This window comes from Temnothorax longispinosus, chromosome 6, assembly GCF_030848805.1.
Source record: "Temnothorax longispinosus isolate EJ_2023e chromosome 6, Tlon_JGU_v1, whole genome shotgun sequence".
In the NCBI taxonomy this organism is placed as follows: domain Eukaryota; kingdom Metazoa; phylum Arthropoda; class Insecta; order Hymenoptera; family Formicidae; genus Temnothorax; species Temnothorax longispinosus.
The window spans coordinates 9,154,816-9,170,277 of NC_092363.1; the positions used below are offsets into that span (position 1 = coordinate 9,154,816).

General features: G+C 43.0%; 1 protein-coding gene and 1 long non-coding RNA gene across 4 annotated transcripts in view; one reads left to right on the forward strand and one right to left on the reverse strand.

Annotated features, from left to right (window-relative positions):
* Positions 1-15,462, forward strand: part of LOC139814188 (E3 SUMO-protein ligase ZBED1-like) — a 65,412-nt gene that overhangs the window by 40,434 nt on the left and 9,516 nt on the right. The window lies entirely within an intron of this gene.
* LOC139814978 (uncharacterized) lies at positions 4,631-7,755 on the reverse strand. Of its 2 annotated transcripts, none has more exons than XR_011732637.1 (3): positions 7,223-7,409; positions 6,773-7,159; positions 4,631-6,604 (listed from the first exon to the last, which is right to left on the reverse strand). It is a non-coding gene; the product is annotated as an uncharacterized lncRNA (long non-coding RNA). The 2 variants fall into 2 exon arrangements; XR_011732636.1 differs by lacking the exon at positions 7,223-7,409 and adding an exon at positions 7,424-7,755 and having other exon boundaries at positions 4,632-6,604.

Consider the following 15,462-nt stretch of genomic DNA (forward strand, 5'->3'; position numbering starts at 1 on the left):
CGATCCCAGAGGGCGTATCGCGTTCGCGGATCACCTAAAACCGGGCCGTGTCGTCTCTCATTCTTCTCTCTGGCGTAGCGAGCGTGCCAAGGTTGCCAGGTTGGGGTTTTTTTCCCCAAAATAGGGAATTTTTATGTCAATGGGGAAAATTTTGGGGAATGAAAATTTGTGGGAAACTTTTTGAACGTAGATGTTTTTTGAGAAAACTCATAATATGATACATTTTCTTTTTTTGCCACGTTATAACCGCGAAGTTTAAAGTATTACAAACTTTATAGACCGCGACCAAAGCACATACTCTTGCATAATGTATAATGGTTGATGGTTCTGGGGTGCGTTCAGTAATTACATCTAGGGCTGCAATCGGAGAGCGTGCTATTAGCGCTATTGTATCATTCTATCTTTATCGCTTATTAAATGTAAAACAAGGATAGAATAAGCAAATAGCGCTAATAGCGCGCTCCCCGAATGCAGCCTAGGCGTACCTTGCAACCGTTCGCCTAGCCACGGAGCCGGGGACACCCGAGGGGCAGCAGCGACCATGGGAGCGGCGTACATCCGCATTTTATTATGTTAAATGCCGGACAGGCGAGTCCGAAGAGCTCTTATGGCTAGCGTTCCTCGTAGGAGATCGCGGCGCGACAAATAGGGGAACCGGGGCCTTATTGACCCCGGTAGACGAGCCGGAAGGGGATGACCGAACGAGCCAGCGATCGGGCCCCGACAGGAGACCCGAGCGGAGGACCGGTCGCGGCGAAGATCCAGCGAAGGGCCCGCAAGATAGCGGGGACACGGATTGTCCCCCGCGAACGAAGGCACAGCGATCCCAGCCGAAGGGTGGACCACGGAGGCGACCCAAGGGGAGCCCCCGAGACCAACCACCCAACCCGCGACGCGCCAGGGCCACCGGGCGCGGAGATAGCGGGGACACGCAATGTCCCCCGCGCATAAGGGTACGACGGTCCCAGCCGGGGGCCGAACAACGGAGTTCGCTCAAGGGGGGACCCAGAGATCAACCACCCGACCCGCGACGCGCCAGGACCACCGGGCGCGGAGATAGCGGGGACACGAAATGTCCCCCGGAAGTCGGGGTACGAGAGTCCGATCCGGAAGCGGAGGGGTCGAACAGGTTCGGAGGCCCTCCGGAGGCGCGGCGACACAGGCGGAGGCGCGCTCCGGCATCCGGGGGCCGAGATACCCGGGACACGCGATGTCCCCCGGAACCCGGAAACCGCGACTTTCCGGCGGGAATTAGCGGACGGAGCGTCACTGAGGGAGGCGCCAGGGAGGATCCCAGGGGTCAGCGAGACCACACGGCCGAACGAACCCCAGACTCAGGAACCAGGGGCCCGGGGTCCGAGAGGGCCCATGCGTATGCGTGCGAACACTTTCGAAGCCCGGCATGAGAACCACGGGCGACAGCGAACGCGAAAACACCGAAAAAATAGCGAAAGAAAAGAGAAAGCGCTCACCATCTGGCGTGGAAAAGTACTGCGACGCAGTAGATATCGATGGTGGGAGCGACGGTCCCGAGGTGGGGACGCGGCGAGCCCGGCAACTCGAGGCAGTCGCTCGGATATCGTGGTCACGGTAACACGTACTTAAGATTCGCTCACACAATACGGACTTAGCGCGTAGTTTAGCGCAGCGATATATTACAACCAAGCACTCCCGCGTACTTGCGCGTTAAACATAACTTGTATAACTATTGCGAGCGGTAAAAAATTACCAATTATAACAACGTTCGACGAAAAGTGTCAGCGTGAAGCGCATACGGCGCGACAATCTTTGTAATCAACTACGACGATCTGAAATAAATCAATCGTTTGTTAATATACGCAGTGTCAAGTTAATTTGAATTACTTACCTGCGACTTACCTTGTCCTACGGCATCGATCCATCGTTGTCCAGCGGCGTTCCAGTATGCGATAAGACGAGGATATGGGACAGTCAGCGGCAGTTGAGATCCATCCGGGGCGAGAAGCTGAAAAGGAAATTGGTCGATTAGATAAACATACACATTGTCTACTTACTTGTTCCGTCGGTGGGTGGTCCCACGTTGTCCATCGGTGATCCAACAGCGGAGGCAGCGCCGGGGCGTCGAGACATCCAGCGTCGAGAACCTGAAAATAAAAGAAAATTAATGGAGTATTGTTTCAACATCGTACTATAATTTCGATACTTACCTTCTCGGTATATCAAGGTTAAACCGAGTGTCGACCGTTTGATAGGCAAATCTGGCTGAGATTTCATATTTTCGTGTGATCCACATACCCAGAGAGTGATGTCCGGTCACAACCTAAAGTCCTATATTAGTAGAGAAACGCAAACTTGTTTCTCCTTCTGATTGATCGGTTATATAGACCAATAGACAGCAGGGCGTACGATCATAAGATGGCGGCGGCGGCAAAGTGAGAATCACAGACTTCTATATTGTTCCTACTTCTGATTGGTTGGTTACAGCTAGAGTCCTAAATAACACAGGCCCACAAAAAAAAAGTATATTGTTCTGGAGTTGAGACCACATTACTCCTATGTATTTTAACCCGCTGAACACGAATCTGCAATAAAAAATAGGGGTCGCCCAGTGGATTTCAGAGATAACTTCAAAAAACCGTAAAAAAACACGTTTTTTAGTAGTAAAGGCTTAAAAAAAAGAATAGGGTAGACCGGGGCACGTTGTCACACGGGGCACGTTGTCACACGGGGCACGTTGTCACATCGGCTTTATTTAAAAAACTAATAACCAGAGAGCACACAGTACCCGTCATTCCCAAAACGTGTTAGTGTATGCCCATCTTTGGTGTGTTTACAGTGTTGAGATTGCTCCAGCCGTGTTGACGAAAATCAACTTGAAAGTTTTTTGCGACCGTAAGTAAAATTTTATTGTCTAATATTCAACGTACTGGACATGAAGCTTATGTTTTTTCAGAATACACCTTTATATTATCTTAAAGTATGTATTTTTACCTACCGCGTGCAATACCTAACCTTATGAATATCTCAAACGTGTCGGCCATGAGGCTGTTTGAAGTAAAAAAATGACACGTTGTCACGAATTTGATGGGAATCTATTGCGAATCTTCGGATGACGATAACGAGTAAAATTATTTTATGTTTAATCACCGACATGATTATAAAAAAAAAATGTGTATCAATAAGTTGCGCATTCGAGTGGAATTCTTGTATTTAGATTAAGACGAAAACTTCGTGCTTTTTGTACTTTTTTGAAATAAAATAAATGTTTCTGTGAAGGATTTTACTTTTTTACATTGCAGCGCACTATAATATATTAATATTTACGTTGAATACAGTTTGGATATCATTTTGCATGCAATTACATTTGATGTAACAACGTGCCTCGGTCACGGGGCACGTTGTCACAAACGACCTGTCGTTATTTATTGTTATGTAACAACTGTTATGTAACAATCACACAAAATTCGATACTGTCCAATTGAAGCTGAGGGTTCACTCGAAATTTTGGCATATCAAAGTACTCTTAAATATTGAATGTAAAAAATACAAAAAATATTGAACCAAATGTGTGACAACGTGCCCCGGTCTACCCTATGATTTGTCTCAGGTCAAGACCAACCAGAATTTTATTGGTAAACGCACAAACACACTTGTGTCAGTCTTTCCTGATGTTTAAACTATAAGAAAAACTGAAGACAACAGCAGGCTGAAGGCGAATCTGAAGATGGTTATACCTCAGAGCGGGAAAATTTGGCAATACTAGCACAGTTATCGTCTGTAAGTCCAGTTTGGTGATCAGAAGATGTTATACTGTAAGAGAATTTAGTGACTGAAAACCTGCATGAGGCCTTAAATGGTGATCTTATGAACGAGAACTAAATTAGTTTATGCTTGCGTATGCGTTTGTCATCGAACGACCTATGTAAAGAATTTCTACGTCGCTTTTTGCCTTTTTGTTGTGTTTCTCTTTTCAGCATCCAGCAATAGTCTTTTACGGTTTTTTGAGGTTATCTCTGAAATCCACTGGGCGACCCCTATTTTTTATTGCAGATTCGTATTCAGCGGGTCAAAATACATAATGTGGTCTCAACCCCAAAGCAATATACTTTTTTTTTGTGGGCCTGTCCCACGCAACACGCCGACGTCTTTTAGACGTCTAAACGACGTCCCGTCCGTACGTCATATGACGTACTAAAGATGTACCGAAGACGTCCAGTAGACGTCTTTTTGTACGAAAAATGTGGCGCCCAAAGACGTCCAATAGACATCGTTAGTACGTACAACGGTACGTACAATGGTACGTACCAAAGGCGTCCAATAGATGTCATTGTACGTACTAACGATGTCTATTGGACGTCTTTGAGCGGTACATCGTATCACCCAAAGACGTCCAGTAAATATTGTTATATCCTTCCAGGGGTCCTAGATTACGTATCTTTTCACAAAGTAAAAATGCGAAAAGTGAACAGATTTAGATTTCAACCAATAAAATTATAGTATACTCTAGTGAATTCTTTCACTTTTCGCATTTTTACCTCGTGAAAAGATACGTAATAGGCCCCCAGGATGTAAAATGGATGTAGTGTAGACGTTTTTGATGGATATTTCTGAAAATAGCATTTATAGAGATTATTAAATTCGCGAAATGGTTGAGAAAGTAAAATCAGATTAATATTTATTTTATTTTAAAAAAACACAGCTTATAAATGCTTATATATAGTACAGCTAAAATGTATATATAGTTATGCAAACATTTATTACAAGAACTATTGACTATGTTCTGCATATAGAACCATATAGGTAAAAGAAGCATAAAAAAAAGAAAGTTCCTCATTTTTAAGACTCATGGGTAGTCATCACGGCCATATTAAATTCTTCCTATCAAAGGCAAGAAATTAAACCCTATTTTATTGTGCGTTCCATTTTTAAATAAAAACATTTTGATAAAAAATAACTAGATGTTTCCAAACACTTCTAAAATTGATTGAAAACTCGGAGCGTAGCTTCTAGCGTGCTTGAAATCTGTGCGGACGTGAAATGGCATGATTTCTTTTTTTTCCTCCTTTTTTCCATAGAACAACGCTGGCCAAACTTGGAAGCATCATCGTCGTCGGCGTTATATTACGTGTGTAAAATGTTGAACAAATGTCTATCTTCTCGCGCGCGCGTATTCATAAATCACTGAATAAACCTTTGAACGTGTGCAGTTGCACGGATCTTCGAATTCACGTACAATAACGTAAGGATTTATTTTTCCACTTCGAATATTTTTCAGACTTTCTTTGTTGTGACACTAGGTCAAGCAGAAAGTGTGCAACGAGGGAAAAATTACAAATACCGATGCGTGTCGAAGTTCAATTGGCTTCTTAAGATATGGAGGTGTTCTTTATTTCTATAAAAATGATGTAAAAGATCATATATAAAAGAAAAATCAGCGCATCTTTTATATTAATTCATGTCAAATGTCGGCTTGATTCTATTCCTCATTGCACATCTATCTGCGTTTACACAAATACTTTCAATAATGGATTAAAAATAATAAAATACACAATTTTCGTATGTAGGTATAGCAGCACCGATTGAGTGCGGTATAACTTAAAATCGGATTAATTTCTAGAAAACTAGATTCATATTCGTTTAAAAATAAGTTGAGAATACTGAATATATTATAAAGTGGAACATGTAACTTCGAAATCCTTCCTCTCTAATGACAATAGGTTTTTTTCTTTTCTATACGGTCTTATTGCTATCTCTCAGTTTTAGGCTAAAAATAATATCCGGAATTCATTCGACTTGCCTGAGAGTTTCGATTTTTTACGAACTCATACATATACCTAATATGTATAATAAAACGCACTTACAAATCAAACTGAAAAATTCAAGATTGACTATTCATTAATTCAGCGCAAAATCTTAAAAAAAAAAAGAGCACGCAAGCGCATGTTAATCAAACATCACGTTGGACTAAATATTACTTCAGTACTAGAGAAAAGAAGAGACGAAAAGAAAGACGGAGAAGAAAAAGGGGGGAGAAAAGGGACAGAGGTAGAAAAGTTAAAGAATAGGCGATGGCGATGACATGCAAGTACAAATTACACATTGCACATGTCAGAGTTGCCAACAAGTTTCGTCCACTTCATTGGAAGAATTGCTAAACCATATCCCATAACAACCCCATTATCACGTCAACGTTATTTCATAAGCATTTAAAGTCTCGACCGCGAACGGTCGCGACTTCTAATCTCGGCTACCGTCACTTTTGAACGATCCAAAAATTCTCTGCACACTGCATGTGTATGTAACAAAGTCACATCACACAATGGAATCTATCTATATAACAAACTAAAATATGTTTGGACATCGCGACCGCAGTCACCTCTGCTCTTGTGATCCCAATATTCGCCATTATAAACGAAACAACGACTGTCCGTGTACGGATCTTGCTTCTTCTTGAACCACAGCGGTTCGTACGAGATAGAAAATCGTAGATAAATTAACTTCGGTAGAAATTATTTCGCCTCATCGCGAATCTTCGGAATCCTATCCGATGCTCGCCGGAACCAATCAATTATTGTACTTTCAATGACACGATCATCAATATTTTTGTACCGCTTTTTCACAGCATCTGTAAGTGACAAATTAAAACATTTTATACTTATTTGTAAAAAAAACTAATTTTTTTACTTTACAAAATTCTAATTATTATTATATATAATAATATAAAATATAATATAAAATATTAGATCTTGCCTGAAGCTCTTCAATGAGAATGCTCAATCTATTATATACGTACCTATATATATGTATTGCACACATTGAGGCTACGGTCAACGTGACGCTACAAATGCTTTGGAGCGTTCTTCTTCTCCTTCTTTCTTCATTGAAAGAAAAGAGAAGAGGAATGCTTCGAAGCATTTGTAGCGTCACGTTGACCGTAGCCTGAGAAGTATTTCTGGCAGCAATTATTAAGAATCATGCTCTTATGCAGGAAGTGTCACATATAAAAATATCATATCTGTTAGTACCAAGCACGTAGCTATGAATTTTTTCGTACTTCTACACGTAGTTAGACAATACGTCTACAAATTATTACTTCCTCCTTGAAAAAATTCTTTATAAATTTCACGGTCCTGACAACGGTCCTCATCAACTGTCTAGTTAGCTCTGGCCAAAGTGATACCTGTGTACGAATAAATATATTTTTAATCAAACTATTAAACTATTACAACACATATAACCTAACTTGTCAGCTTTCTCGACATGTGAAGAAAAATGTGTTTATAGATGTATTGGCATAGATATACGGTTTACGACGGCTTTATTGCTTACGACCACGATCAAATAAGTGTTACGATAGATGTAGTTCTAGCTTTACATGCCCCACGAGCGGAGATATATTGCGACGCAAAGTCCAAAAGTGAAAATTTTATATTAAGATACTTACGTAAGATACGTCGACGTCTCTCAATAATATATATAAGTATGTATATATATGTATCAGAAATGTCACTTTCACTACTTTTTTTTTTTTTTTTATTCAGATAAAAGAAGGACCATTGGGAGAGCCCATATGGTCTACATACATGAAGCGGAACTAGTTGTAACGCTGCTCCATACATTAAGGTCATTTACATGAACGCCTCAATAGAGGCGTCCCAATCACAATTCACATTTAACTAAAAATGGAGCATATAATAAAATAATTATTTCGCAAGGAAATGTCGCCCCAAAGGGGGCGAGACATCCACGCATCCGCGCGCACAGCCCCTAAAAAATTGGAAGGAAGTCCCCTCCTTGTCTAACCGGAAAATCCTAAACATCACATCACAGCCCGCAACTATTAACTAAGCTTAAGAATTTAGAATCTATTAAAATACACTTAAGAATATGATAACTGTTAAAACTAAAAACTAAGATACATCTAGATATAAAAAAAAATTTTAAACATTTTAAAAAATTTTAAAAACTAAAAATTATAAATTGAAGAAAATACAAATAAAAATAAAAGAGAGAATTATAAAAACATTTCTTGCAGTTGCACGAATTATTTCTATTCATATCTACGAACTAAAATATACGATTAAATATTTGACCATTTGTACATTAACTCAAGTTAAGCAGAGCACACCTCGACGGCGCATAACTAACGGACCATAAACTGGGTATAGAGTTACCTAACAAACCGTAAGAAATGAGGATTTGTATCAAATGAAAATCAGCAATGAGCATATGAACTCCTCCAGAATGAATGCCACCTCCGGTGAGGGGATTTGAAGTAAAAACTCCAATAAGAAGGGGCCGTATCCAAACAACTTGGATAGGGCCTTTACCAAAATCTCGCGTTGCTCGTCATACTGAAAACAAGACCAGAAAACGTGCTCAGGGGTCTCCAGTTTCCCACAATATGGACAATCCGGGGAGTCCACGATGAGGAACCTAAACAAACTGTCCCGGAGAGATGTATGACCGCATCTCAATCGATTAATAGTTGTGAATGCTCTTCTTTTCATAATCACCCCATCAAACCACGCCGTCCTACAGTTGAAGTTATCGTGATCATAAAAGACTGAGAAAAATCTGGACCCTCTGAAGATCCTTTCCCCATAACCCCACTCGATTGACTCTTTGAAGGTTTCATTTTTCCATAATCGCTTTAATTCCCTATGAGAGATTTCACTAAAGTCACCTCGGGGATCGTCACAGGCCGCCTTGGCAATCCTATCTGCAAGCTCGTTTCCCTTTATACCTCTATGCGAGGGAATCCAGACTAAAATATTCCAATTCTTCCTTTTGAATTCAACCAGAAGATTTCTTATTTCTAAGATCAAAAAAGAGGCCCGAGAGGGTTTATAACTAGGAGAGATAGCAAGTAGGTTGGAGAACGAGTCGGAGAAAATAAAAGCTTCAGACCACCCCTGCTCCTCACAGATCTGAAGAGCCTTTAAGATGGCCATTGATTCCACTGTAAAGGAGGACAAGAAACCAAGAGCGGACGACCTAAAGAGTATGGTACCGGAATCTAGGACAACGGAGAAACCAGCAGAGTCCCCGCCCTCCTTTTTTATAATAGAACCGTCTGTAAATATAGCCTTACTCGAAAGCAAGGCCTGACCGAATAACTCGTTAAACTTGTCAGATGGAGAGATATCTCTTTTAATTACATATCCGGAAACCTCATCCACCTCCAAACGAGAAAAAAGAGCCTCAAAATTTCTAGGATAACATATCGGATATTCCCTCTGAGGAACATGATTCGCATATTCCTGGAAGGAGGACAATGCCTCAGAAAAGGGATTACTCATACGCTTCCCGTGTAGGATGGGACGGATATCATTTAGGTATGTCAATTTTTCAATGAGAGGGTGTGTTGCATTGGACCAAGCTCTAAAAAAGAAGCCCAAAGCTAAGTATTTGAGCCTGCAATAGAGAGAGGGTTCTCGAAGTTCTGCAAGCATAACGTTAAGGGGAATGGATCCCCTGTAGCCCATAACGAGTCTAATCGCTCTCATCTGAATCTTGTCCAACTTTGTGGATAAATCCCTAGAAACAGAGTCCATAAGAAAACCCGCATATTCCAGTCTAGAGCGGACCAAAGCCCTATATACTTTTCTTAGTACCCATGGATCAGAACCCCACCATTTCCTACCTAAGCATTTAAGAGTTCTAATTGAGTTGGCACACTTTTTTTCTAACTTCATCATGTAAAATTTCCAATTTAGGTTCTTATGAAAAGTAACTCCCAAGAAAGATATTACCTCAGAAGTAAATAATTACACCCGAAACATTCAGAGGAGTATTGATTTTCGTTCTAGTCTTATTGAAAACGCAAAATTGAGTCTTTAGCGGAGATAGTACCAATCCGATTTCTTTCAGTCCCCTCTCAATTTGTCTAATGGCACGTTCCAGATTTCTGATACCGATTGTCACCGATGGGGAGAATGAGTAAAGGCAAATATCGTCCGCGTATTGAAGTATGTGCACATCATTCTGTATCAACCTTTCTATATGACTAACATATATAGTGTATAATATGGGGCTCATAACGCTACCCTGCGGAAGACCCCGATAGGCAAATCTTTTTTCATCCACCTCATGGAAACAGCATGAAACCTTCCTAAAAGAGACAGAATTATAAATAAATGCCTTACTAAGAGGGGGAAGGCCAAGAGAGGCCAATTTATCAATAAGAATATCCGGGAGAACCGAATCATAGGCTGATTTTACATCTAGCGGGAATAGCTCTCTTCTCCTCAAATCCTATCAAGATATCAGTATATAAAATTGTCAAATTATCAAGGCAGCTTCTTTGTCTCCTAAACCCGTACTGCAAATCCGGAATGAGCTTGTTAACCTCTAGCCACCAAAGAAGCCTGTTAGTCACTAGCCTCTCCATGACCTTACATAGACACGATGAGAGTGATATAGGTCTGATATTGGAACCTTGCTTCGGGATAAAAAAGACCAGATAGTCCCTCCACTCTTCGGGAAAACTACCTTCCTCATAAAGGAAATTGTAGATTTTAAGAAGAAAAGACCTGCCTAAAGGGGAGAAATTCTTAATAATCCTGTAATCAATACCATCTAGTCCAGGACTAGACCCAATGTTCACCGACTCCAAAGCCCAATCAAGCTCTTCAGGAAGAAAAGGTAAATCCATAAAGGGGTCAGTCCCCGGAGAATTAAGGGAATTGATGGGAGGGGGCGGGGGAACCCACGGGGGGAAAAGGTCGTCAATTTGATTACGGACACTCTCAATTTTTTCAACTGGAACAGCTTTACCCGTCTCAGTTCGATTCCATCTAGAATCAAATCTCTTCATAGTGTCCCAAACTATTTTAGGATTTGTATCCCTTCTAAGAGATTCTGCAAATTTCTTAAAACCTTCAAGTTTAATCCTTTTTAAACCCTTCTTTGTCACAGTACATTGATTCCTGTAAGATTCGTAATCCGTAGCCCTACCTGTTTCCAGAAAAGTTTGTAATTTTGTTTTTCTCTCGGCTACTAGAGCATCACACTCCTCAGTCCACCAAATACAAGAAGGGTGAGGGGGAGAAGGAGGAGGGTTACGAGGATCTCCCGGGGAAGCCTCCACCAAAGCCTTTTCCACAATCGCCAAAAACGATGAATATAAAACTGTAGGACTAGGTTGTTCTGATGACATTAAGAGTCTAAGATCCTTGTCCATAACTGAACTAAAAAGTTTCCAATCCGTGTACTTATTATATAGCCTAATTCGCTTACGTGGGGGAAAAGAGGAACCTTTGCTCACCGAAAACGTAATCAAAACCGGGAAATGATCCGAACCCCAGGCATCGTTCAGCGTCTGACATCTAAATTTGGGAGCGATGGAAGCATGACAAAATGCCAAATCTATGATTGAGGGGCCGCACGAGGCGTTACCCAGAAAGGACGGGGCACCATCGCTTATAAGAACGAGTTCTGTACCCTCGATTGCCGATGACATTGATCTACCCGACTGACAGAGGAAGGAGGATCCCCACGCCGGACTATGAGAGTTAAAGTCGCCTACAAACATGCATCTATTAGTTCCAATACCATTAGGGTCGTCAAATTGAGTAAAGAATCTTACCCATTCATTCTCAGAAATTTGGCCACTCTGTGGAGGCTTATAACAAGATACAATAAAAAAATTCATATCAGAGAAAAAAATCTCAATCGCACAGGCTTCTACTTTACCCGCACAGTCCTCCACCACGGAAACCTCTCTGTATTTCAAAGAGTGGCTGACCAGAATAGCCACCCCTCCGCCTCTGCCAATAACTCTATCTCGTCTAACCGTATCAAATCCTCTCAGCATGAAGCTAAATTGCGGTTTAAGCCACGTCTCCGAGATCGCAGCGCAGTCGAACAATGTACTCTGCTTTTCCAATTCTTGAAAACGCTGTAAAACAGAATGTGCATTCCAATGTACAAGTCTAAATTTATCCATTTCAAGCGTAATAAAGAGAACAAATATAAGTGAAAGAAATAGTAAGAGTAACTCCTTAAGGTAGATATAAACAGATAACTTTACAAAATATTAAGATGCGCTCAGGGATGTAATGCAAAAAAAGATATAAATCAAAATACTTAAAATTTATATATATATAAAAAAAAAGAGCGCTAAAACAAAAGAAAAGAAAATAAAACTTAGCACTATTCCTTGGTGGTTCCCTCGTGAAGTTTTAAGGTATTCTCCAGCCTATTCAGCAAGACATCCACCTGCTTCATGGCAGACGCCCTTTCCATAATTTCCAGAAGCCTGGATGAGATTTCCGGAGCACAATGCATAAGACTTGCAGCAAACGACCTTCCTCTTGGACTAGACTGAAGACTAGCCGGAAAGTTTGACATCTGGATCCCTCCCTTCGAAGGAAGTGGAGGAAAATTCTTCGAAGAAAAAACTGGTGGTCGCCGATCATCGACGAACGGACAGCCTTTTTCCCTCTTCTGTACCAGAGCCCTTGCCTCCATGAAGGGCAAGTTGTCAACAGCCATTACCTTTGAGATCTCGAGATTCTTCAAATATTTGGGACATTTCCTGTCACTGGTAGCATGCTCCTCCTCGCAGTTTATACACTTCTTTGGCTTAGTGCAGGGAGCCTCTTTAGAACTTGTGTGATCCTCGCTTCCGCATTGCAGACATTTAGGATTTTTTTCACAAAATTTTGACAAGTGTCCAAAAAGGCCGCAGTTAAAGCACAGCCGTACCGACCTTTGAAATGGTGACGTGTGAACTATTGTCTTGAAAATTTTGATGTGATCCGGAAGATCCTCTCCCATCTTCTGAATGCAGACCGCTTGCGAGTTTGACCATATACCAGTAGTACGATCCCTTCTTTTTAGTCTAAAGAGATCCAGAATCAGAATGTCTTGATTCTCATCCTCAATTGTATTTTTTAAATCAGTCAGAGAGAAATCAAGGGGAATACTTCTAATCACAAATTGTCGAGTTAATTTATATTTTGGGATATAAGTTAAAAATCCAGCTTCTTTAATATACTTATTCTTGAGAGCTGCATTAGCCGCAGCTTTTGACGGGAATGTAACTTTCCATGTATTAAACGAGAAAGGCGCAACACTCTCATATTTCACGTTTGCTGACATAAGTTTCTTTGCCATTGTAAGAATAGAGGTGCGTCTTCTGGGTTGGTCCTTTGCCGTAGGCATACGAAAAAGAACAATGAAAGGAGCTTTTGTATAAGCACCATATATAGCTGGAATCTCACTTGCACCAGGCTTATTGCCCTGATTACTATTTGGCAGGTTAGAATCCCCCTTATTATTTGTCTTCATTTTTGGTTGTACCGGTGTAGCCTGAGACTGTTTTCCTGCTTTCTTCGGGGAAGAACCGGCTGTAGTAGGGTTGCACTGCCTCTTCTTGTTGCTTTTAACATTCGAGATAGATTCGGTAGCCTCCTCATCTTCGGTGAAAGAAATGGGAAGGGGACGCTTTCTCGTTTCCTCATCAATATCCATGACATTCTCTGTTGTAGCCTGATTACTTTTCTCCGACTGCGACAAAAATGCTTGGAAATCGTCTCTTAATTCTTCATAATTAGGCGAAACGGGGGACGGGGGATCGTCCCCTGCCGACATGTCGGCTAAGAGTGAGGTTAGTCGCCCCACTCGCGAAGGAAAGATTTCTCACACGCAGTAAACAGGAAAAGCCCCGGAAATAATGACTCCCGGAAAACAGCGGATGCGCCTGTACACGCAGAGCGCACAGAATAAATCCAATAATCCGCGATTCGAGCACACGCAACAATTATAATGCGAGCGAAAACTCGTCACCGAGCGCACGCCACGGTGGCGGAACCGGAAGTCCTTTCACGACTTTCAATGGTATAGAATTAACACGCGGTCTCATCCCGGCAAAAAGCAAATAGAGGAGGCTGTTGCACACAGGATGTGTTGCACAGGATATAACATGTGCCGCGCGGTAAGAAGCGACGCGCGGTACGCTCACAACGGACAGATCACTAAAAATATGCGACGCGACTTACTAATTACAGAACGCGATTGACTAACGCAACTTAATTAAACTACGACGCGGGACTTCGGACTGCCGACGTTAACGCTAAATACGACCAAATCAGAATCGGCGGGCGCACAACACACAACCAGAACAATGGTCACCGCGAAAGAACGACGTCGACGCGCGTAACATCACGCACGACCGGCACATGACACGTGACACGCAACTCGCACTCCACTCTCGACCAATTAGAACGCGCGCATCACTGGCGGCACTGAATTGCGCCAATGCCTGCGCTCCACGCAAGAGAGACCAATCCTAGGCAAATTAAGCTATAGTAGCCGCTGCGCACGCAACCTGTACATACATACATGGAATGCGTTCCGATATTCGCTGCTACTAAAAATCTGTAGTATTATACATTGTGACGTTGCGGCTCGCCGCACCGTCGCGGCGCCCCGCCGCCGTCACAAGGCGCGGAATTTCGCGCCCAGGGACGGACCAGGGAGGCAACGACGAGATCTCCAGGGGTCGTATTTAATCGCGTTTCCGCATTTTGATTATTTTCTTTTGTTTTTTTTATGCAATGTAATACGCGCGGCACCTCACCCACACCACGGCAAACCTTCGAGGGAGTATTTGGCGAAGGAAATCAAGGACGATCGATAACCAAGGAGGGGTGGCAAACGCGGAAGCAGCAGAGATCGCGGGCTGGCGAGAGCAACGCGGCAGGTGGGCGGCACATGCGGCAGCGACGGACGAGGCCGCCGATAGCGGAGCCCCGAGCGCTGGGTAAACACCCCGCTTCAGCAAATGATCTCCACAAAACATCGACCTACGGGGTGACTGATCACCACCCCAGGGTCAAACCGGAGGCACACCGGCGCGAACCGAGTTCCGTCCGCTGCTAAGGACAGAATTGAGGAGTCGTACGCCGCCGAGGGACCGTTGCACGCCCCCGAAGGATCTCGTATCGACAGCACTGCGCCGGGACACCGCGGGCTTGCAAGCTCGCGCCCGATTGGCTCGCGCGCCCCTCAGGAAGGGGTACCGTATCGATTCCGCAATCGAGCGAGTTTAGCGTTTCACTCTCTGGTCGTCCGTCGGCGAGATACTAAGTTTTGCTGAGATACGCGATAGCCACCCCGAGTCGGGTATTCCGAATTATATCTGGCGGATCGAGGATCGTTGGTGGACGGTGACGGCGAGGAGCCCAGGAGGAGGTGTATCACCGGTGAGGTTGCCCGTAAATCGCGTTATGTAAAGCCACGACACCGCCCTCCGGTGCACGCTCTCGCTCGAGATAACGCATGGCAAGATTGAGTGTAAATTCGCGATCGATAACGAGAGCGAAGGGCCTCGGAATGGTATCGTGGCCGCGGAACCGTGGTACAAGCGTTATGGCGAATCCCTGGAGATCGTGATAGGCGCGTTCATGAGTTCGATATCGCGAGTATATTGCGTCGTCCTCGCGACCTTGATGTACGGCAGCATACGGGCCGGTA